At 45.4% G+C, this 25,851-nt stretch overlaps 1 pseudogene; it reads right to left on the reverse strand.

Moving 5' to 3' along the window:
- Window positions 1-3,392: 3,392 nt before the first annotated feature.
- Window positions 3,393-23,628, reverse strand: LOC136500171 (type II inositol polyphosphate 5-phosphatase 15-like; annotated as a pseudogene).
- Between the last annotated feature and the right edge of the window lie 2,223 nt (window positions 23,629-25,851).

Genomic DNA, 25,851 nt, shown 5'->3' on the forward strand with positions numbered 1-25,851 from the left:
CATTGGTCTTTGGCTTTTTTTCTTCTTCTTTTTGTTCTGTTCGTGAATGCTGAGCTGATCATGCACTTGTGTTCTGGGATCATGCTATTTGCTTCTCTCTCTCTTGCAAAAGAAGGGTGATGAGATGAGGTGTACTCAGTGGCTGGTTGGTGAAGCTGGGATGAGAAGAGGATAAACAAGCACCACTAGTGGAAGCATGACTCTTCTAGAAAGTGAGACAGCTAGAAAACGTCTACCAGTGTACTGCTTGCTTGCTAATAAATTTTGTGCATTTTTCTGCTATCCAATCCAGTGGAGGTAAAAAAGTGAGGCCAGGCCCCAGGGAGATCTCACTTTGGTTCAGCGTGGCGACTGGCGATGGTTGGTTGTTTAGGACAAGAAACAGCATCGTCGTACTTCTTCTAGAATGCCAGACAAAACATAATGCAAAGTGTCAACACGTCCCCGTGCGATCCGCTGCCCTTCCCTTGCTGCAAATGCGCGATATGCTCAGCTGTCCCAGTTTTCGCTATCAGGTTATGCGTTTACGCGAATCCATCGGTGCATACACATGCACGAGAGTGACTCTCCAGGAAGAAGAGGAGTAGCGTGTGGCTCACCGGGTTCACCACTTCACCTCAGCAGTGAGAACTGGAGCACAAGTTTGTGGCGCTCGGCGATCTAGTGCGAGTCCGTCTGCAACTTTTTCCGTGGTGGTGGAAAAAGGCGTGGCGAGGCGGATGCGCGCGCAGGAAAAACGCCCCCGACCAGAAAAACCCACGAGACGCGTGTGACTAGCGCAAAGGCGAAAGGCGCGTGAGCAGCAGCAGCCCCACGGGGACACGCCTGGTGCGGATTCGCTCGCACCAGCCGGCGTCGCGCTTGGCGCCGTCCCCGTAGCGGTGGCGCGGGAGCTGGCACCGCACGGCCACGGCCACGCACGGCGAGCAGCCGGGCGCCGCGGCTGGCGATCACCCGTTTGTTGGCTCGGCTCATGCGCGCCGCGTCGCCGCTCGCACCGGCCGGCACCAGAAAAAAAGGGGGTTCCTTTCCTTGACCTTGCTGCTGGAACTGGGAAGCGTGCATGGAGGACCACGCCATGCCACGACGACGCGATCCATCGCCGTCTTCTTCCTCTTCGGCCTCGGCGGCGGCGGGCCGGCCGGCCGGGTTGGGCTTTTGTTGGCCGTACAGGCTAAGCTACTGTATATCTCACCGACCAACTGATGCAATGATTGGAAGCCTTTTTCATGCCGATGGCGTGATGCTTCGATTAGGTCGGTAGATCATGCATGCACGGAGGCAACACTTGGCCGTCCAATGCCGGAGCTAGAATGAGAAAAGAAACACAGTCCTGGCCTGTTCGCTTCTTATCAGCCGGCTTATCAAATAGAATCTACGGTATTTTTCTCTCACAACAAAACAGCTTCAGTCAGCTTATTAGCCGGCTTTAATACCAGCCGAACAGGGTCCTCAGGGTCTACAGGGTGCAATCAGCGCTACCTGTACTTGTGTCTCGACAGGGTCGTTCTGTTCGCATCATTGCTCTTTTTTTTAATGAATGATCACCTTTTCATTACACATGCTAATGTAGACCGGTAGTTCAAACAGTACTTTGTTACATGTATAAACTTAACTTTACGTTTAGAGGGAGATAGTTAAACTAAACAAGATGATAAACCTGTACATTTATCATGACGTGCAAACTAGTAGTTCCACAAGTCTCGCTTTCCAGATGGTAGGAACCTCCCTGGACCCTTGTAATCTCCTGCCAACTCAAACCTTTCCAAATTCCAAAACTTTTCACCAGCAGTGGATCCACAACCTAAATGCCTGGTCATTGGAGGCGAGGTCAGTGAGCTTGGCCAAACCCAACTATCATCATCATTACTCTAATAAACGAGATGCAGCTGTACCGACCGGCTCACACCAAATCATGACCAAATCATCACTGGGCTTGGACTGTTCAGTGTACCAGTTTTGACCCAACCTAACTGCACTGCACAGTGCACACCAGGACCTCTCCTACTCCTCTCCTATTCTATGTTAGCCTCCATCACCTGTCAACTTGTCAGGTTCAAACTTCAAACCTAAGCTGTTTGGCTGTCAAAACTGCTGAATATTTTGGGTGTGTGAGCATGACCCACCAGGCCATCATCATTCAATGGGGAGTTGAAAAGTTTGTTTCGCTTGCACTAGGCTCAACTTCTATCCACCTCAAACGCACTAGCATTCGTGTGGTCGGTCATCTTCAGGCCCCGTTTAGATGTCACCCAAAAGCCAAAATTTTTTGCATAGTGCCCATCACATCGAATCTTACGGCACATGCATGGAGTACTAAATGTAGACGAAAAAAAAACTAATTGCACAGTTGGGTGAGAAATCGCGAGACGAACCTTTCGAACCTAATTAGTCCATAATTAGACACTAATTGTCAAATAAAAACGAAAGTGCTACAGTGGCCAAAATCCAAATTTTTTTTGATCTAAACGGGGCCTCAGTTGGTGCGTTGGTGGGTGGAAGGATTTGTAAATCCAGTTTGCAGACCAACTCTGAAGCAATTTACAGGTCAAAGGGGGGAGCTGAAGTGTAGTGCCTGACAAAGTTCAGTTGAAGTGACTACCAAGCATTGACAAACTCATGATGAAGGATTGAACGCTATCGCTGAAAAATAAATAAATAATAAAAAAACAGTCTGGCGTTGTTATAGGAGCAGCTTCAGTTCTCGTTGAGCTGTATCTCAACTGAGGTGTGTGCAGTAGGAGCAAAGCATCATCCAACTCGATGCAACTTGACAGGTATAGCAGACATCATAGATGGTGCTTTCAGGTTCCCAACATTCTGAACCGAAAGCCAGTAGTATTTGGTGAGCTTGAGCTGCAATTGGGCATTGTGGGATGGGGAAAAGAAGAAAATAGAACATTGTTGTTATAGGTTCTGTACAAAAGATTACAGTCTCATTAATCAAAGAGAATGTCCTGTAAGTCACATGTATTGCCTTTGTGTACAAACCACTCTACCGTGATTCAATCAATGAAGTAAACTATACAGACTATTGATCAGTCAGTACTTCAAACTCACAACCTCCTTTGTACAATTATATAATCCACCCTCTAACAACATGATTTCAATGCCACATCTACTACTTAAGAAGGTAAAAAAGGTTAACTTAAAATTTTAACTACAGGTAATTGCAACAACTGCACACCCTCTTCTTTCTCCCTTTTTTCCCCCTTTTTGATTTGATATGCAAAGAACGGTGAGACGTGAGAGATCAGGGACGCATATGTACAGAACAGGATGAAGAGCAGAGCCACTTTTCCCCCAGCTTAGGCAAGAAATCTAAGACTCCACCGGCTAAACACTCGGACAGGAGAACTACAACACCAAGCAAAAAGAAACTAAACTCGCTTTTACAAGCTTCGCTTTCGCACACCGCACAAGTCATGCACCTCTGAGCTGCCAAATTTTGCAAAATCAGAACGTAGCAAGTGATTCAACTGGTTATTCTTGGAACCTGACTCAGCATCACTTGGTGATTCAGTAATAGAGTGTGGGTTAACGGGCGGGGGAGCTGAAGGCACCGGGCAGCAATGCCGGACAGTGATCCTGTGTGTGACGGCCTCAGTCGAGGAGCTGCCTGTGACATTCACCGAAAGAACAACCTCCAGATCTCTGGTGGCTTCACACCACCAGTTTTGCTGTACTCCGTCGACAAATTCTTCTTGTGTGAAGAAGTCTTCATGATGCACAGCAACTTCCATTGTTTCTCCTGGTTCGATGAGACCGATTGATGGTTGGACCTATTTAACATTGCAGAGTATAAATACAGAAAAGGGGGGAATCCTTGAAGTATGCAATACAAAGAATATGGAATGACTGATTACAGACTTGTCATAAGTTCGTATGTCTTTGCCCAATAATATATCTCTGCAAAACGGCTATATAAAAAGCTACCGATAGAACCAAATTCAGCATCTTGATAATTGATTAACAGTTTTGGTACAAGTCATTATAATTTGCGATTGATCAGATTTTGCTTCTCACAATTAGGAAACCAGAAAGAAATAGTTCCCAAAGAGAGTATCTGCTAGAAAAATATGTCACACAATTGGAAAACAAGTTCCACGGTTCTCCAAGTTTTATGTTTCTAGCATACAGAACAGCTACATTAACTATGCTTGGCATTTTTGTTTCAAAAAACCTACGCTCGGCGTTTGGAGCTAAATGACAAATGAACACGATAATTTCCTACAAGCAAAATTATGATCAGAACACACCCAACGAATAAGGGGGTCACATTATCCATCTGGAAGAGCTATCGAATAGAGGAGTATGTTTTACTTTCTCATGAAAGCAGGACAAGCACCCTGCAAGCAAAATGTTGTGGGAACCTAATATAGGCTTCAACTATAGGGGTTCCTGCCAAAATGCCATTCAGCTGAAGCTATGGCATACAATATCTAAGTAGTAAGTATGATATAGCAAATGAGATCTAATAGGGCGACAAAGTATACAAAAAAGAACAATAGCAGTGTACATATAGATTAAAAAAAGAGTAACTCTACCTCAAGCCAAAGTGGAAAGCCAAAGGATGCCCTTAGGAGCAGCTCAGATTTAGTTCCATCTTGCTTTCTGATTGATTGGCCTTCACACAGGATTTCAAAAGCAGCCTTACTAGTTTCACTATTATTAGTTATTTGAAGGATAACATCTTCTTGATTTTCCAATATAATGTTGTTTGTGCTTACGATAGTGTCTGGAACAAAATGCAACTCTCGAAGCAAAGAGCATACTTTTTTGTTAGATTCGATTATTTTTCCAAACTCTTGCCTTCTTATCAGCTCATCTACTCTTGCAATATCAACGCTAAATGTACATCTCACAGGTTTATGATCACTATCTATGACATCCATGCAAGCTTCGTACCTATCAAAGAGCAAAAAACAACAAATTAATTCTGCAAGGAATAGTTATACAAAAGAAGGATCACATAACTCGTAGTTCTCTTCCTCAACACACAAAAAAATGATCAAAATACAAAAACGCTTGGCTCTGTGAAATCTTACGCTGTAATTGCAGCAACAACAGGACACTCTAATGAGCATTCAGCTATTGATACTGAACGGCTATCTCGATATAGTATTCTATCGCACCAAGCAGGTATTCTCTTCTTCTCGCCTGAATCATACCCTGCATGGAGATGATGGAACAAACTCATATCTAAAGCAGGTGGTACGAATAAACCATGAAAAAATGAATTGGAACTGTCCATGTAACAAAAGATGGACATATATAACAGGCAAGTACTATATGTTAGGATCGTAGGATTGGTACCTCTGTGTTTAACCCGTAGATCCGTAGTTAGGCTCCTCGACCTTGCGGAGCTTCACCTCAGCGGCAGCGTGGACGCCGATGCCGCCCTGGATGCAGCCTCGCGGACGCCAGTGCTCGGCGTGGTGGTGAGGAGGCGAGGTGGCGATACAGTGGGGCGTCGGAGAACTTGCATAGGCGACGGCAGTGGTGGTGGCGCACATCCCATCGCTTCCAGCACTACTTTAGATCGGTTTTAGGGTTTCTCTGTTGAGTGGGTGGAGGCTCCGATGAACCTCGTAGTCCGAGTCCTCACCCCCACCTTCCTTTTATGTGTGCTGTGCGACAGGGGCCCACCAACCAGATTAGGGTTGGGCTCCCCCGATCAGAGAGCAGAGATAAGGGCCCAATAGGCCGTTGGGCCTATTGGTGGAGATCAACTAACATTCTCCCCCTTGATCTCATTCCATTTTCACTTTCATATCATTTGCTTTTGTTCATTCCATTACAGATTAGCTCATAGAGCATGTCTCATCGTCACGGTCCATTGCCGATAGACTTAACAGCTACAACTCACTACTCTGTTCTGAAATAGATACTTATCTTTGGGCCTTCTTTTGTCCAGGAATATTTTAGGCTTTCCCTTAAACCCAAGCTAGCTACATGTTCTCTGAACACCATGTCCTCTGAACATGTTGGGTGGTAAGCCTTTTGTAAGCGGATCCGCGAGCATCCTTTCTGTTCTTATATGCTCAAGACTTATGACTTGATCCCGGACTTTATCTTTCACAACATAATACTCTATGTCAATGTGTTTGGCAGCACCACTTGACTTATGTTGTGAGCATACTGTACTGCCAGATTATAATCGTAGTATTACTTCAGTGGTCTATAGATGTCGTCAACCACCTTCAAACCGGGTATGAACTTCGTTAGTTAGTTCACCTGCCCGTTGCCTCATAACACGCTACAAACTGTCATACATTGTGGACGATGTACTAATGGTTCGCATTGAGCTTTTCCATTAAATAGCTCCCCTTTGCAAGATGATAGAAAATCCACGTCTGGATATGCATTCACTCTCGCATAATTAGAATCTGAATATCCCACCATATGGAGTGAATCAGATCTTCTATATGTCATCATGAGGCCTTTCGTTCCTTGTAAATAATGCAAGACTTTCTTTACTAATTTCAGTGTTTTATTCCAGAATTGCTCTGGAATCTGCCAAGTAAAACCCGGTAACAAATGCCAAGTCAGGGCGCGTACATACTTGAGCATGTTGCAAGCTTTCGACAGCTGAAGCATATGGAACCACTTTCACTTTATCGATTGAGCTCATATTGGTTCCTGGGGCATTTAAAATCCCCATATCTGTCGCCCTTGACTATAGGAGCAGGTGAGGGACTACATTTGTGCATAGTGAATTTCTTTAAGATCTTTTCCATGTATGTCTTTTGTGACAGTCCTTATACCCTTTTCTTCTATCTTGGTGAATCTCGATCCCTAGAACGAACAAGGCTTCGCCAAGATCTTTCATATCAAATTTCTTTGTCTCCAGTAGTAGACTGACATCACTACTAGCAAGTAAGATATCATCTACATATAGGACAAGAAAGATAAATTTCCCATTCTTAAACTTTGCATAGACACAATTGTCCTCTACATTCTCTTTAAAACCCAAAATTCTTTATTGACTGATCAAACTTTAAGTACCACCGTCTTGAAGCTTGCTTTAATCTATAAATGGATTTCTTTAGGCGGCATCACATTCGTTCTTTTCCTTCCATGACAAAACCTTTCGGTTGTGCCATGTAAACATTTTCCTCCAAGTCTCCGTTGAGAAATGCCGTCTTTACATCCATCTGATGTAATTTTCAATTGTAATGTGCCACTAATGCCATTATGATTCTGAAGGAAACTTTACATGAGACTGGAGAAAAGGTCTCATTGTAATCAATCACTTCTCTTTGCATATAGCCTTTTGCCACAAGTCGCGCTTTATATTTCTCTATATTCCTTTGAGAGCCAAGTTTTGTTCTGTAGACCCATTTATAGCCTACTGTTTTGACTCCTTTAGGAATTATTTCTAAATCCCAAACTTTATTGACATTCATCGATTTCATTTCATCTTCCATGGCCTCAAGCCACTTTGATGAATGATTACTTCTCATGGCTTCTTCAAATGAGGTGGGATCATCCTCCATTTGAAATTCCTTAGTGTTATACACTTCATAATCAGCAGAAATAACTGATTTTCTAACTCTTTGAGACCTTCTAGGGGCCTCCATATTTGGCACAACTGTTGTTTGAGGCTGTTGTTGCTCCCCCTCATGTGTGGCAATAGGTTCTATAGGATCCTAAGGAACAGGTTCATCATCATCATTCATTGTTGCCATAGGTGGGATAACAACAGGTGTTGGCACCACAGTATCTAGCACTGTCAGTGTAGCTATAGCAGGTAGTGAGAAAAATGGCTCATGAATCATTGGAGTGGACGCATACACCCGCTCCACTTCAAGGACAATTTCTCGAGCTACCATGCTCCCCCTCATCTTTTCATCCTCTAGGAAAATAGCGTGTCTCGTTTTCACAAACTTTATATATCTCTCTGAACAGTGGAAAATGAAAACCTTTTGACTTTTCTGTGTTGCCAATGAAATGGTACCTTACTATTTTGGGATCTAACTTCCCAATGTTTGGGTTAAATACTTTAGCCTCAGCAGGGCTCCCCCACACACACGCAAGTGGTTTAGTGAGGGTACACTTTCTGTCCACAACTCATACGGTGTTTTGGGCACCGATTTACTTGGTACTCTTTTGAGAATATGAATGAGGTTTTTTAACGCCTCCATCCACAGGCTCAACTGTAAGGTGGAGTAACTCATCATACTGCCCACCATATCCATCAGGGTATGATTGATTCTTTTAGCTACTCTATTCTGCTGAGGTTCACCCAGTATAGAATACTGGGCTACTATACCATTCTTTTAGGATATGCCGACCGTAGTACTCTCCCACGGTCAGACCTGACTATCTTAATCTTTAATATCTTAAATTTATTCAATGCTTTTGTTCTTTCTTTGATTGGATAAATATAGACATAATGGGAGTAATCATCTGTGAATATTATGAACGAATTATTACCATCCACACTCTTTATAGGAAACTGACCACAGATGTCTGTGTGAATAATCTGTAGAATTCATACGCTTCGTTTGTCATCTTTTCTTAATTCTTTTACATACTTTCCTTTTATGCATTCTCTACATTGTTCCAAAACTGAGAGCTCTAATGGAGGAAGAATATCATTCTTAACTTATCTTTCCATTCTCCCCCTCGAAATATGGCATGAACGATAGTGCCATAATTTCGACAACGCATCGTGAGCTCTCTTATGCCACCATTTCCAGAGTAACACTCTGTTACCAGCTACTTTATCAGCTGAGTAGCATATGTCTTTGTAGTGTCAGTGAACTGACTCTTTGTTCTATCGAGGTACTCGTTGACCGTGTCACATTCTAGGATTGAGCCCACAATTGCAGGTTTAATCATGTTCTTTATCACAGCCAAACATTTCTTGTTTGCAGTGATCCACTTCCTATGCTCAAAAGCCATAGGATATCTTTTGAGATTCAAAATCCCTTTCTTTAGTTGCCCAAGTGGCTTCATTCTCTTTTTGTCTCCCTCACCGGTGCCACAATCTCAGTGGAACACGCTGAGGTGACTACCCAGTCCACCTTAGACAAGATGAAAACTAGGTCAAAACTTTTCTTAACATAAAAATAACAGCATTTGCATACCTTGATTCCAACGTTGGTCAAAATCAAAACATACAATTATTCTTATACACTAATTCTGCATCACCGTTGGGCAGAAATAGAATTAATGTATAAATCTTTAACTTTCACAACTGTTCTTACACACTAATTCTACATCACCGTTGGGCAGAAGTAGAATCAATGCATAAATCATTAAAATTAACATCTGTTCTTATACATACATCACCGTTGGGCAGAAGTAGAATTAATGCATAAATCATTAAAATTACGATATTGTTATTAACAACGGTGGTTAGAAAATAACAACATCATAATCCATGACAAATCTCTTTTTCTCTAATTAAATACCATATTGGTTCAAAATAACTGGAGAATCAACAATTTCTTTAGCAGCGGAAAAACTTTCTTTTTCTCCAATTAAATATCACGTTGGTACAAATTAACTGGAGAATAAACAATTTCTTTGGCTGTGGAAAAACTCTCTTTTCCTTGAATTTTATCCACATGAAAAAAATGCTTTTTCTATTTTCTTTAATCCATTAATCAATTTCTAGGAAATAAACATTACTGGAAAACTTTCTTTTTCTCTAGTTAAATATCACATTGATTCAAAATCACTGGAGAATATACCTTTTCTTTAGCAGCGGAACATATAGTCAATTTCTTGAATTTTACCCATAGGAAACAATATCTTTTCTTTATTTTCTTTTGAGCCAATTTGCATTTTCAATTTCCCAGTAAATAAACCTTTACTGGAAAATGAAAAACGAAAGAAAAATGACTCAAATTGATCACTGTACTTTTGGCCCGGCCAGCAAAACCAGCCCGGCCCAGCTATTCTTTGCGCGCGCTGCCGCACCCAGGCCGCAACCTAGGCCTGGGCCGGCAAAGCCGCGCCGGTGCGCTCGCCCGCCTGGGCCGCGGGTCGGCCCGATCATTTGCAGCCGTTCGATCTGATCGACGGCTCGCCTGTGCGTTTTGGGAGGTCAAAAACCCGCCGCGGCCGGGTTCCTCAGAAAACCCTAATCCATTTTCCTCGCCGCTCTCTCTCTTTGTTCTCTCTCTGTCGCCGCTCTTTTCTCAGCGCAACTCAGCACGCAGCGACGGCGGTGGCCGCGGCCGCGGTGGCCATCGACCGGTGGCGACGAGGGGTTCGCGCCCGCGGCTCCCCTGGCCTCTCTCTTTCTCTTTCTCCTCTTCCTACTCTCACGCGCTGCGGCGGACGAGCGGCGGCCACCTACGGTGACCGAAGGAGGAAGACGAGATGGTGCCGCCGTGGAGCTCCTCACCGGCGTGCGTGCTCGCCCAGTTGCGAAGCACGCCGCCGTCGAGTAGTCTCGCGACGGTGCCCTGTTGTTCGCGCGCGCCAGGCTACCCAGCCCAGCGGCTCTGTTTCTCTCTCGTCGGCCATAGATTTGGTCGACGGCAGTGACAGGATGGCCAGGCTCCAGGTAGGTAGCCTCATGACCGTCCTCTTTCTCTTGTAGGGTTAGGGTTCGAGTTCCGTCCCGATCCAATCTGGATCGGACATTTTCTTTGTTTTTCAATCTGAAACCCTAGATCTACACCCTAGGCTGACGAACTGCTAGGGTTCTTTGTGGAAACCGTGTCCACTTTTCCCGTACCCGATCTAGGGTTAGGGTTCGTGTGCCGACCCCTGTTTCTTTTCTTCTTTCTTTTCTGTTTTCCTTTCTTTCTTTGATTTCTTTTCTCTTTTGGAGTTCATCCGAATGACTTTCCCCTTTTTCCTTTCTCCATGCGAGTTAGGGTTAGGGTTCGGTTGGGGACCGTGATGTCCGCCACCCCGGTCACTCTTTTCTTTGCTTTTACCCGGTTAGGGTTAAGATTACACAGAGGCAACTGGCTCTGGTACCATTGTTAGGATCGTAGGATTGGTACCTCTGTGTTTAACCCGTAGATCCGTAGTTAGGCTCCTCGACCTTGCGGAGCTTCACCGCAGCGGCAGCGTGGACGCCGATGCCGCCCTGGATGCAGCCTTGCGGACGCCAGTGCTCGGCGTGGTGGTGAGGAGGCGAGGTGGCGATACAGTGGGGCGTTGGAGAACTTGCATAGGCGACGGCAGTGGTGGTGGCGCACATCCCATCGCTTCCAGCGCTACTTTAGATCGGTTTTAGGGTTTCTCTGTTGAGTGGGTGGCGGCTCCGATGAACCTCGTAGTCCGAGCCCTCACCCCCACCTTCCTTTTATGTGTGCTGTGCGACAGGGGCCCACCAACCGGATTAGGGTTGGGCTCCCCCGATCAGGGAGCAGAGATAAGGGCCCAATAGACCGTTGGGCCTATTGGTGGAGATCAACTAACACTATAAGCATCAAATACAGTACCTGAGAGACCCAATTGGTGTCTTTGGAATTTGTAGGTCGGAGGAAATTTGATTGGACCTTCACACATTCCTTGAAACACATTTCCTGCCTTCATTTCCGCTCGAAGTTGATCGCTTTCCCTAAGCCAATCAAAGCTCCTCTGAGAGACTATATCCCTTGCTTCATCATAGGTGATGCCATTAAGTCGGTAGTTGAAATCACCAAGAAAGACAACCATATCAGCTTCTGCCAGCTCAGGCCTATCTTCATCGGCTTGATTTTCATTAGCCTGCCATTATTACAGTATGCACACATAAACAATATCATTCCCAGGAGGAAAACTAGCCAATTATTGTTGTGAACACAGTTTGATGATCACATACACTCACTGCTTTGTGCAATTGGACAGATGTAGCAGAAGCTGTAGTACAACAACAAAGAAAATGTGTTATAGGTGTCATGTATAGCAATGTTAGTAAACAATAGTACTTCCAAGACGCATTTGACAACAACATACCTGTAGATCCATGAGGTTTGTTGAAAGTCATTGTCCGATAAATGTGGTCGAAATCAGCATTACGGCGGCTAACATTTTCTTGATGTGCAGCAAAATGATTGTTTACAAAACATATCCTGCGATCAAAGACTCTTATTCTTAATCCGACACCACCCTGAAAGAAGCATCAGCTGTCATTTATAGTTATAGTGTGGAATGGCAAAGGAAATTTGGAGCACAACTTTGACAGGCATGAAAAGCTAATTATCAACTATTGAATTCAAATATATAGTTTCAAGAGTTTATCTGCGGATTACTGAAGTTAGAACCTTTCAAACTTAGCCGTCAGTAGAATTCTTTTGTTCTAACACAGGCGGACACATTGCTTCTTCATGGTACAGCCACAAAAAGAACAGCACATTTTAATAAGTTTACAGATTCTATATTTGCATTTATGCATTAACTCTAATAAATACCATGCAGATTGCCAGTTTCTCTTTTCCTTTTTCTGCAAACATTTTCTTTTATTTTATATTGTGCAGAAGAGAGCTAGGGGATGCCTAGTGGTAAGACACAGATCAGACACATGGTACCTGGTACCTTCATCAGAAACAAGAAAGTGAAGTTGCCTTGACAATCGCTTACCTTGTTGCCAATAGCACGCCTAAAGCCACATGGTACTGCAGCAGCATCAACATCACCAACATGTGGCTTAAGGTCATCACTTGCCCTTCAGATAATCATGACGTAGAATGTGGAAATATGAGATGAGAAAAGTATTTAAGCGCAAACTGTAATAATCATGTGAACAGAAATTTACAATGTGTTATTAAGAATGATTCATGATTAGTCAGTACCATGCAGCAATAAGTAATCCTGCCAACTGCCTTGAACCAACTCTGTGGAAGGATATCCCCTCATCAAGTGTTTTGCCAATACTGTCTATCCACCACTGCCCATTGGCACTGCCCTCAAGCCCTACCTAAGGCCATAAGACAGATATATTGAATCAAATAATCACCTTATAGAACAATAATCAAAAGAGCACAAAATAGTAGGTGACGATAGCTGGTGATGTTGACATTTCTGGATTAAACTGAAAGCAGCAGGAGAAAGATCATAATACAGTAATGAGTAGGGAAAATATAAACTTATTAGTGTTCACTCCCTTTCAGTTATCAGGGGTAAAATGGATACTTTCTAAAAATGGATCTATAATTAATACGAGAACAAAATACATTAACTTCCCAAGTTTTAAGTAATAGAAGAATCTGTTAATTGTGAACAGGAGTCAGAGGATATCCCTTCCTATAAGCTACAACATTGAAAACTTTAACTCGGGATGGAGAGCAAATGGTAACAAGGTGGAGACACAGTACAAGAATTAGGGTGTATTTACATTGCATTTTTGCACAATAAAACCTAAATGATTGGGTGCTTCAGGACCACAAACATTAAAAAAAAGGGCAGACCCAATGCCGGAGGCTCCCACATGAGCCGGGTCTGGGGAAGGGAAAAACCAAACATGAAGATTTACAAATGTTCCCTCAATTTCATAATATTGTTCAAGAAAAAGAAACAATGTTGTCAATTAGTGGTAGTAGGTGGATAATTCATCGAATACTCCCTTGATTTTTCAAGAGGTCACATATTTGGAACAAGCCTATAGGAAAATCTTCCTTAAATCATGAAACGGGTGGAGTAGAGACAATAGGAAGATTGTCAGAAACTATGTGAACTTATTCTTTAAATATCTCCAATTCAAAATTCTTAACCAGATTTTTCTTCTTCCTGTTCTGACACTATTAGCCAAATTGAATGCTACCTTCCCACTTGGCAAGAAAGAAATAATATTAAGGTGAGGCAAAGTATCTTACACTTTCTTTGGCTGCTGCCATGGCAAGAACTCCAGCACCCATCTCGACCTCTTGCAAACCTACCACCACTAACCCAACATCAAAAAATGCACCACCCAACCATGACCTTAGTGCTTCAGGAGAAGCTTTCTCTTGTGCAACATTCCAAGTCCCAACCAGTATTTTAAGGTTCTCTAGCCTTGTATATGACAGCTCCCTGCTAGCCAATTCATAGTGTAGAATATCATCGAGAGGGCTAGGGGAACTTAGAGGCCATCCTCGAATACCACCATGATGTGCCAAAGAAAATATGTAAGAGCCACCGATTGCCATGTTTATGACTGGACACCTATGACCAATCCATCCTGCCAGAAGGTTACCTTCAACATCCATAACTTGAATAGTGCCACTTGCATAGCCCACCCAAACACTTTCTCCAAGTGTCTTTATGCATTGAACAGAAGAACTATGATAATGAAATTCTTGCAATCTATTCCCATTTCCATCCCACACAATAATTGAACCATCTGTGCAACCAGACCAAATTGTCCCATTCATTGCTTGAGCAACTGCTTCGGTTCGCCGATTGTCTTCCACCAATGTCCCTTTTGTTGCAACTCTGCGTACAGCATCAGCTGCGCCCATCAAGGCATTCCTAGATTTCTGAAAAAAACTGAAAGAACCTTGCGGTTTCTCCTTTTTTGTGGGTTTTACTTTAATCTCTTCCTCTATGAACTGTTCTGGCATTACTGGGGCCTCTGGCCGAGCTAAGTCGACTTGGCCATCGATGCCAAATACTTTTAAATGTTAATGTTCTGTGGATCGACTAGGGTAGATCTAGGCGGATGAACACTTGGATCCGTAAAGCACATGCACATCTAGACCTAGAACACTACACCGAGAGGGAGATAGGGTAGAGAGGTGCTGGTGATGAACCAGAGCCTTCAGATGAAGTCGCGGTTGAGCTGGCCATCGCTGGTTCGTTGATGGAGGCAGCACACGGGCAGCGACGGGTGGAGTAGAGGTTGCACGGACGTCGATGCAGTGCAGACAGATGGCATAGCAGTGACGACGGCGAAGTCAGCGGAGCTTCCCGTCGCTGGCTGCACGTCCTCTTAGATCGGTCTAGGGTTTGTCGGTGGGGTTTGCAGCTCACGGCGAACCTCGTGCTTTGAGCCGCCGGCCCCCCACCTCTTTATATAGCGCAGTGCGACGGGGGCCCACCAACCATGTAGGGTTGGACGCCCCCGATCAGGGCGCGTGACCAAGGCCCAATAGGCCGTTGGGCTTATTAGTTGGGAGATCAATCTAACATTCTCCCCCTTGATCTCACTATTACTTTTATCTTTAAACTTTAAACTTCAATCCTTTAATCCTTACTCATTTCTTCACAGATGATGCATAGAGCATGTCTTATCGTCACGGTCAATCGCCGATAGATTTAACAGCTACAATGCACGTCTCTGATCTGAAATAGTTACTTTAACTTTTGGGCCCTTTATAGTCCAGGAATCATAGGCTTTCCCTTAAACCCATGCCGACTACATATTCTCTGAACACGTTGGGTGGTAAGCCTTTTGTAAGCGGATCCGCGAGCATCTTTTCGGTACTTATATGCTCAAGACTTATCATTTGATCCCGGACTTTATCCTTCACAACATAATACTTTATGTCAATGTGTTTGGCAGCACCACTTGACCTATTGTTGTGAGCATACTGTACTACTGGATTATTATCGCAGTATAACTTCAGTGGTCTATTGATGCCGTCAACCACCTTCAAACTGGGTATGAACTTCTTTAGCCAGTTCACCTGCCCCGTTGCCTCATAACACGCTACAAACTCGGCATACATTGTGGACGATGTAGTGACGGTTTGCTTTGAGCTTTTCCATGAAATAGCTCCCCCTGCGAGAGTGAACACATATCCAGACGTGGATTTTCTATTATCTCCCGCATAATCAGAATCTGAATATCCCACTATATGGAGTGAATCAGATCTTCTATACGTCATCATGAGGCTTTTCGTTCCTTGCAAATAACGCAAAACTTTCTTTACCAATTTTCAGTGTTCTATTCCAGGATTGCTCTGGAATCTGCCAAGTAACCCGGTAACAAATGCTAAGTCAGGGCGTGTACACACTTGAGCATATTGTAAGCTTCCGACAGCTGAAGCATATGGAACCACTTTCATTTGATCGATCTCATATTGGTTCCTAGGGCATTGAAAATCCCCATATTTATCGCCCTTGACTATAGGAGCAGGTGAGGGACTACATTTGTGCATACTGAATTTCTTTAAGACTTTTTCTATGTATGCCTTTTGTGACAGTCCTAATACCCCTTTACTTCTATCTCGGTGAATCTCGATCCCTAGAACGAACGAAGCTTCACCAAGATCTTTCATATCAAATTTTGAGGACAAAAACTTCTTTGTTTCCAGTAGTAGATTGACATCACTACTAGCAAGTAAGATATCATCCACATACAGGACAAGGAAGATAAACTTCCTATTCTTAAACTTTGTGTAGACACAATTGTCCTCAACATTATCTTTAAACCCAAAATTCTTTATTGTCTGATCAAACTTCAAGTACCACTGTCTTGAAGCTTGTTTTAATCCATAAATGGATTTCTTTAGGCGGCATCCCAAACGTTCTTTTCCTTCCATGACAAAACCTTTCGGTTGTGCCATGTAAACATTTTCTTCTAAGTCTCCGTTGAGAAATGCCGTCTTTACATCCATCTGATGTAATTCTAAATCGTAATGTGCCACTAATGCCATTATGATTCTAAAGGAATCCTTACATGAGACTGGAGAAAATGTCTCATTGTAATCAATCCCTTCTCTTTGTGTAAAGCCTTTTGCCACAAGTCGGGCTTTATATCTCTCTATATTCCCTTGAGAGTCAAGTTTTGTTTTGTAGACCCATTTACAGCCTACTGTTTTGGCTCCTTTAGGAATTATCTCCAAATCCCAAACTTTATTTGCATTCATTGATCTCATCTCATCTTCCATGGCCTCAAGCCACTTTGATGAATGATCACTTTTCATGGCTTCTTCAAATGAGGTGGGATCATCCTCCATTTGAAATTCTTCAGTGTTGTACACTTCATAATCAGCAGGAATAGCTGATTTTCTAACTCTTTGCGACCTTCTAAGGGCCTCCTCAATTGGCACATTTTCTGTTTGAGGCTGTTGTTGCTCCCCCTCATATGTGGCAATAGGTTCTATAGGATCCTGAGGCACATGTTCCTCATCATCGTTCATTGTTGCCACAGGTGGGATAACAACAGGTGCTGGCACCACAGTGTCTTGTACTGTTGGTGCAGCAACAGCAGGTAGTGAGAAAAATGGCTCATGAATGATCGGAGTGGGTGCATACACCCGCTTCTCTTCAAGGTCAATTTCTCGAGCTACCATGCTCCCCCTAATCATTTCATCCTCTAGGAAGACAGCGTGTCTTGTTTCCATAAACTTTGTATGTCTGTTAGGACAGTAGAAACGAAAACCTTTTGACTTTTCTGGATAGCCAATGAAATGGCAACTCACTGTTTTGGGATCTAGCTTCCCAATGTTTGGGTTAAAAACTTTAGCCTCAGCAGGGCTCCCCCACACACGCAAGTGGTTAAGTGAGGGTACTCTTCCTATCCACAACTCATACAGTGTTTTGGGCACTGACTTACTTGGTACTCTATTGAGAATATGAATGGCGGTTTTTAACGCCTCCATCCACAGACTCATCGATAAAGTGGAGTAACTTATCATACTACGCACCATATCTATCAGGGTACGGTTACACCTTTCAGCTACTCCATTCTGCTGAGGTTCGTCCGGTGTTGAATACTGGGCGACTATACCATTCTCCTGTAAGAACCTTGCAAAAGGTCCAGGAACTTGTCCATATGGGGTATGCCGACCGTAGTACTCTCCCCCACGGTCAGACCTGACTATCTTAATCTTTAAATCATGCTTATTTTCAACTTCTGCTTTAAATATTTTGAATTTATCCAACGCTTCTGTTCTTTCTTTAATTGGATAAATATAGCCAAAGCGAGAGTAATCGTCTGTGAATGTTATGAATGAATCATAACCATCCACGCTTTTCACAGGAAAAGGACCACATATGTCTGTGTGAATAATCTGTAGAATTCCTACGCTTCGTTTGGCATCTTTCTTAATTTTCTTTACATACTTTCTTTTTATGCAATCTCTACATTATTCTAACTCTGAGAGCTCTAATGGAGGAAGAATATCATTCTTAACTAGTCTTTCTATTCTCCCCCTCGAAATATGGCCTAAACGACAGTGCCATAATTTCGACAACGCATCGTGAGCTCTCTTTCGTTTTCTGTTTCCATTGTTCGATGAGGATACATTCTCATTCACATCACATACGGAATTCACATTTTCACGAAGTGATAACAAATAAAGCTCGTCTTGTCGGAAGGCAAGACCAACACATTTATTATTAAACAATACCTGACATTTGCCATTTCCAAAATGGCAATCATAACCATCATGGTCCAACTTTGATACACTAATCAAGTTTCTTTGCAAAGAAGGTACATAAAGAACATCTCTAAGAAAAAGTACGAAGCCATCAGTAAGCTCTAGCGGAAGATCGCCAACGGCCTCAACATCTGCTTGTACTCCATTTGCGACTTTAATGAAACTTTCGCTTCTTTGCAAAGTTCTCATCGAACGGAATCCTTGTAATGAATTAGCAATATGAATAGTTGCACCTGAATCAATCCACCAAGTAGATTTTGAAAACTTTACATATAAGGATTCATTTACGAACGTAATAATGTTCTTACCTTTATTTTTCATTATCATCTTTAGGAAATCAGGACAATTCTTCTTATAATGTCCTGTCTTCTTACAGTGGAGACACTGATCTTTAGCCACTGGGAATTGGTTGTTCTGAGACTGTTGCATGGGACCCTTTCCAGATGACTTGGAGGAAGAACTGTTATTATAGTTCTTTTTCTTATCTTTTAGGTAGTTGACAGAACCACCTTGTGAAACTTTTATTCTTTCCTCCTCCTGCACACACATGGCTATGAGCTTTTCTAAATCCCATTTTTCAGGCTGTATGTTGTAATTAACAACAAAGGTGTCAAATTCTTTGGGCAAAGAAGCAAAAATCAAATGAATAAGAAACTCATCCTTGAGTGCCAAATCCATTGGTTTGAGCTTAGATGCCAGATTGCTCATTCTCAGTATGTGCTCTCTAATGCCACTGCCGCCACCAGAGTACCTTTCTGTAACCAGCTGCTTGATCAGCTGGGTTGCATATGTCTTTGAAGAGCCAGTGAACTGACTCTTTATTCTATCTAGGTACTTTGTGACCGTGTCACAGTCTGGAATTGAGCCCACAATAGCAGGCTCAATCGTGTTCTTTATCACTACCAAACACTTCTTGTTGGCAGTGACCCATTTCCTATGCTCAAGGTCATAGGACATCTTTACGGGAGCAAAATCCCGCTCTCTGTTCTGCCATGCAGCATCAGTCTCATCTGTCTCCCTCATCGGTGCCATAGGTTCTCTAGGGCACGGTGTGGTGACAACCCAGTCCACCTCAGCGAGGATGAAAGCCAGGTCTATCTTTTTCTTCCACTCAATATAGTTATCACCTTTTAGAGTGGGGATCTCTTTGATACAACTCATCAAGGTGTATCCTCCTGAAAACACAATTCAAATAGTGTGAGAACACAAATAACAACAATAATTGCATGCCTTAGTTTAACGTTGGTCAAAATTAAAACATACAATTATTTTATACATTAAATCTACATCACCGTTGGGCAGAAATAGGAATAATGCATAATCATTAAAATTATAATATTGCTATTAACAACGTTGGTCAGAAAATAACAATATCATAATCAACTCAAAACATATTCATTTTCAAAAATTAAATTCTCCCGTTGGTTCGAATTTAATAATCAAAATTGCATCTTTAAATACGCAGCGGAAAAATATTCAATTTGATGAGTTTTACCCACAGGGAAAATTACTTTTTCTATTTCTTTTGAGCCAATTTCCATTTTTCAATTTTCTGGAAAAAGAAAATGCAAAAACCAGACTCAATCTTCTCTGTTTTGGCCCAAAACCGCAGAAAACGGCTCGGCCCTTTTCTTTTCGCGCGCACAGGTCGCACCCAGGCCGCAACCTGGGCCTAGGCCGGCAATGTCCCGCGCGTCCGCGCGCCCGCCTGGGCCGCGACTTGGCCCACTCGCTCGTGGCCGTCCGTCTCCATCCGACGGCTGCCCGCGCGCATCGTAGGATCAAAACCCCGGCGACCGTCGCGGCACCCTTGACCTAGCGCCATTCGGCCTTCGCGCTCTCTCTCTCTTCGCCTCACTGCTCTCTCCTCTCCACTCAGTCCCGCCGCAGCAGACACCGAGCGAGAAGCTTAGACGACGAGAGCGAGCAGCGAGCCCGGCGCTGTCTCCGGCCCCCTCACCGGCGTGCGCGCTCCCCAGCGGGTGAGCGCGCCGCCGTCGAGCGGCCTGGCCGCGGCGCCCTAGTGGCCGTTCCGGCGAGCAGTTCACCCCCGACCGGCCCTTTCTTTTCCCCGCGCGCCGGCGTGCTCGACGGCGAGGTGAGCCAAGCCACCCTCTTCCCCTTCTTTCCCCTTTCGGTTTCTTTGATTCGGATTTCGGATTTTGCACGATTTCCCCATTAGGGTTAGGGTTAGGGTTAGGGACGGCACTGTTTTTCTTTTTCCCCGAATCACCTTCGGGTTTAATTCGGTTTCCAGTTTTCATCTCTATCCCAAAACCCGATCTAGGGTTTGGATGTTCGGTTCTTCACTTTTCCCGAACCATCATCTTTTCTCAGATCCGAAGGGATCGAGTTTAGGGTTCAATCGAACCCTTTGTTGGCCGAAGCCCTTTCTACTTTCTAGATCCGCACTGGATCTCTTCATCTTTTCCTTTTCTAATCGGTACCCGTTCTAGATCAAAACCCTAGAATCCAAGATCTATACCTAAACCTGTCTCTGATACCATTGTTAATGTTCTGTGGATCGACTAGGGTAGATCTAGGCGGATGAACACTTGGATCCGTAAAGCACATGCACATCTAGACCTAGAACACTACACCGAGAGGGAGATAGGGTAGAGAGGTGCTGGTGATGAACCTGAGCCTTCAGATGAAGTCGCGGTTGAGCTGGCCATCGCTGGTTCGTTGATGGAGGCAGCACACGGGCAGCGACGGGTGGAGTAGAGGTTGCACGGACGTCGATGCAGTGCAGACAGATGGCGTAGCAGTGACGACGGCGAAGTCAGCGGAGCTTCCCGTCGCTGGCTGCGCGCCCTCTTAGATCGGTCTAGGGTTTGTCGGTGGGGTTTGCAGCTCACGGCGAACCTCGTGCTTTGAGCCGCCGGCCCCCCACCTCTTTATATAGCGCAGTGCGACGGGGGCCCACCAACCATGTAGGGTTGGACGCCCCCGATCAGGGCGCGTGACCAAGGCCCAATAGGCCGTTGGGCTTATTGGTTGGGAGATCAATCTAACATTAAAAGCTCCCTAGTCTTAGCATCCCTGTATAAAATATATATAAAAATAAGTGCCGGTGAATTTGAGACTGTTAAATATATCTATATTTATCAAAGCATACCAAAGAGCAAATGTCATGCTAGTTAGACTCCAAACTTTTGCTCTGCAGCGATCTGCAAGCATGTGTTTCACATCAGCAGCAGGCAAAGAGCACATGTTACCAACTGTAGCATTGTTCCTAAGGTCAATATATGATTTTTCAACCAGCGAGGCAGCCATATGATTTTCTCCTGATGTAAATGAGAGGGACTTAGCAATGGCGTCCCAAGGCCATGCCTTTATGACACCCCCTTCCGATCCTGACCAAATTTCACCGGTTTCCAAGAGATTAAATGAAACAATAAATTTGGATACCTTTTAGCCCTTCTAAATCAGAATCTATGTTAACACATGAACTATAAAACATCAGAGATGAATAGACTCAAACAATAAAGATCTAGTGATTCAGACATTGACAGAAGGCAAAATGAAAGTATCCCAATGAAGCTGGGAGACTAGGTTTTGAACTTTGGATCGAGAGTACAGAGTTGTTGATCTCAAGAATCATATAGATTATGGATAAGGATAACATCACTGAGCATCTCAACAACAAGGAACGAATTGAATTTTGCAAATTAGTACTCAAGGATTATGGTAGTTATAAAGGTTCCACAGGCTAATTCCATTTCTGTATGAAAAGACACCACAAAGGCTAACTCTACCCAACAAAACTTCTCCAGCTAGAAAGAGACGCCAAATGCGCTAAATCCATGCGTATTCACCTAAGGAAGACAAGGGAATGACGCCATTCCAGAATAACTTGTAGCTAGTCCCTACTCTATTTGTAGCTGTCCCCACCTCATACAAAACAACAAAACTTGGACATAAAGTACTTAACATATATAGCTAAGATTTAACGGTGGCATGATAATATTCTAATTTGGGATTCAAAATTCTCGTCATCAAATACTGACTACTAGAGGTCCCAGAACCCTGTTCACTTATGCTGAAATTTGACTTATGCTGATGCTTATGCTGAAATGCTGAGAGAGGAAAACGTTGTTCCATGACTGAAAAGTAGTTCTGAGGCCTTGTTTAGATCACCTCCAAATTCCAAGTTTTTTCACTCTCTCTCCATCACATCAATTTTTAGCCGCTTGCATGGAGTATTAAATGTAGGTAAAAAAATAACTAATTGCACAGTTTAGTTGGAAATCACGAGATGAATCTTTTGAGCTTAGTTGGTCCACGATTGGACAATATTTACCAAATAAGACGAAAGTGCTACTATTCATCGGGTTGAAATTTTTTGCAATCTAAACATGGCCTGAATAAGCTCAGGCGAACAGGGGGTTTATTACTAAGCTATCACAATTCAGTCATGTGAAATCAGCCAGTAATAAAAAAACCAAACATTCCGGATTCCCAGCACACCTTCTGGCACATTGTCTAATTGCTAGAAACAGTCAACAGAGCACAAAACAACGAGATGATCGAGCAAGCAAAGCTTGTTACCATACGACGTGACGACGATGGCGAGCACCGGCGTGCGGCTGTACGCCTGCCACGAGAGGGCCTCCTTGGACATGGGCGCAGTGCCGGCGGGGTCTCCGGCGGGCGAGGGCGCGGCGTGGTCCATGCGCCACGCCCTGATCCTGCCGTCCCTATGCCCCGTCCACACCATCCCGTTGGCGCCATCGACCGCGGCGCAGAGCGCGGGCGGGACCGGCACGGACTCCCTGAACGGCGCGGCCTCCTCGTCGCCGCGGCGCTGCGGCCCGGCGCTCGGTCGCCACCCGCGGAACGCCTCGTGGAGACCCCACACCCGGACCCCGGACTCGGCGCCCGTCCACAGCTGCCGCCGCCGCGGGTCGCACGCCAGTGTCCGCAGGAAGGCGCCCACCTGCGTCTCCCGCAGCGGGTGCGGGCGGGCCGGGTGCATCGCCGCGCGGAGCGGCACGCGGAAGATGCCCTCGCCCCCGCCGGCGCCGACGAACTCCGGCAGCGCGCCGCCCGCGCCGCCGTACTACGACATGGCCCGCTCCAGTGCCGCCGCCACCGCCGACGCCGACGCCGAGCCGCCGTCGACCCAGGCGGCGAAGGAGGCCGCGGTGGCGAGCGCCGCCTGGCCGTGGCCGTGGCCGTGGCGCTGCGGGAACGACGCGCAGCGCTGCGCCGAGGCGGAGGCGGCGGCGACAGGATCGTCACCGTAGCTGAGCACACGTGGCGCGGCGCGACGGGTGCACGCGGGCGCGGAGGCAGGCTCCGTGTCGCTCGACTGGTGCAAGTCGACGGCTTTCCGCTGCGCCGACGGCTCGTCGTCCGGGTCCATGTCCCCGCGCGCGATGCGAGTAACAATCCGGCTTTGCGATTTTGGAAGCGATGAGAAGGCGGCGAAGGATGCGGGACTGCAGGAGGAGCGGGAGGCGAGGGCCGGAGAGGTGAGGGAGGGGATGGGGAGGGTCGGGCGGGGCCGGAACGGCGGCCACCAGTTGCGGGAGCCGGGAGCGGGAGGGGAAGCAGGGACAGGGAGGGGCGGGGCCGTGCAGGGGAGGCAACTGTGAGAGAGAGCGTGGACTGGTGGCGCGTGGGTTTATATAGGTGGATGCCTCGTGGACCGGGACCATGTCCAGATGGCACAGGGCAGGCCAGGCAAGGCAAGAGTCCCCGGCCGCCGCCTGGCTCTGCCGTCACTGCCGGTGTGAAGGTTTGGGAGCAGCAATAGGAGAGATTCTTCAGCGTGACGATTGGGGATACCAAACTAGCAAGATGACGCCATGACAGGTAGCTTTTTTTCATATCTCCCACAACTAAAGAGGAGATACCGTTTTGGTGCGATAAAAACTTCGCCTCACCTTCCTGCCTCCCGCGATCCCCCATCCCTCTCGCCTATGCCCCTCGCTTGTGAAAAAGGAGGGAGGAAACCTCGCTCGTCACAATCCTGCAATCCCGCAGCCCCGCACCCCTCGCGCCCCCTGCAGCGTCGCAGCGCGCCTCCGCCGCCTGCGACCGCCCTGCGCGTCGCCCGCGTACCCGCGACCACCCTGCGCACTGCCCGCCGCCGCCCGCGCAAGCCCTGAGGCCACCTTCCCGGCCAGCAACGGAGCCGGTGCGGCATCCCGACTGCGGAGGCCACGCGACGTTCCTCGCCTCACTCGGTCTCCTCCAGTGCGATGCTGACGCCGCTACTGCATTACATCGACGTGGACGCCGGCGCCGCTCTTGCATCTTGATTTGCGCCGCCAACCATCCATGCCCACGACACCCTGCTGGTCCGTCGCACGGCGCGCCTCCCCGGTACTGTGACGTTCGTTGACCTCCGAGGTACCAAAGCAACGGGCCTTTGTAGCCGCGGGATCTCCCAGCGCGTTCATCGTCTTCGTCACCAGTAACGTCGCTTAGCACGCCAGGCCAGGCCAGCGGTAGTCCGTCCAGTACGAAGGTAACCTCCCCATATCTGATCGGTTTCAGATCACGTGAGGAGATCCGAGGTTCATACTAATTTGTCCATGGGCAACCTTCGGCTACAGATCCACTGGTGGTTTGATGGTCGTTGCGAGTAGTGAGATTGTTTGTGCTGCGTGTGGGGAAAGTAGTGATGTCTGTTAACGCATCTAATGTTGCAACTGATCTTATTGCTGAATTTGTGTTTAGGCCCACTGTTCATCATCTCAATAAAATTCGATGAATCCTTGAACCATTTGCACTTGCATCGCATCTTGTAGTAGCTAAGCGATCATAACATTATGGCTGACCCTGTTTGCTTTACAGATTTGGAATACATTTTTTACTGTATCCCCGCATGTTGTTTTGATCTGCATTCTCTTTTCATTTCAGAATACAAGTTCTACTCCCATAATAGGATGGGCTTTGTGCGGTGGCATTCATGGATGATCACTATCCTGTACGGACTGCATTTTCTCTCCTGAATAAGGTACCAACCATTATTCTCGAGATTTTGATAGACAGTTCTCTTGAAGCCATTAACTTTAACATGGGATGGAAATTTGGATAGACATTTTGTATCTTTTCAGGGATGATAATATTTTGTAAAATTATTGAAAAGTTACTGTGCCAGAAACCGTATGGTTCAAAAATTGGCCGATAATGATTGCTGGCAAATGAGTTAGTGATTTTATTTGAGAAGTCTGCATGCACCTTTTAGCAATCAATTGCTTCTCCTCTTTGTCGCACTGATCCTAGAGCAGGCCGTGGAGCCAGCGGTGCACAACAGTATAGAAATGGAAGACAAGAAAGTCAGTGGCATCGAAACCATTGAAGTCGCCCTAGATTTCGATGAACATCTAGCCCCGCTCCTTCGACACCACAATATGGAACATCCAGCCCCATGTCTAGTGTTTTGATTTGTCTTTTGTTTTTTCAACTGATGCACATTTCTGAATCTAATAATTCAGAGCTTCAGATCTTATATTGGACCAGCGGCATGAGTCTAATAATTCAGACCTTCAGAGCTTATATTGCAGAGCTATATTTGCATCCCTGAGTGGATTCTTGCTTGCACTAGATGGACGTTATCACATTATCTGGATTAAAC

The sequence above is a fragment of the Miscanthus floridulus genome, chromosome 13, assembly GCF_019320115.1.
Source record: "Miscanthus floridulus cultivar M001 chromosome 13, ASM1932011v1, whole genome shotgun sequence".
Classification (NCBI taxonomy): domain Eukaryota; kingdom Viridiplantae; phylum Streptophyta; class Magnoliopsida; order Poales; family Poaceae; genus Miscanthus; species Miscanthus floridulus.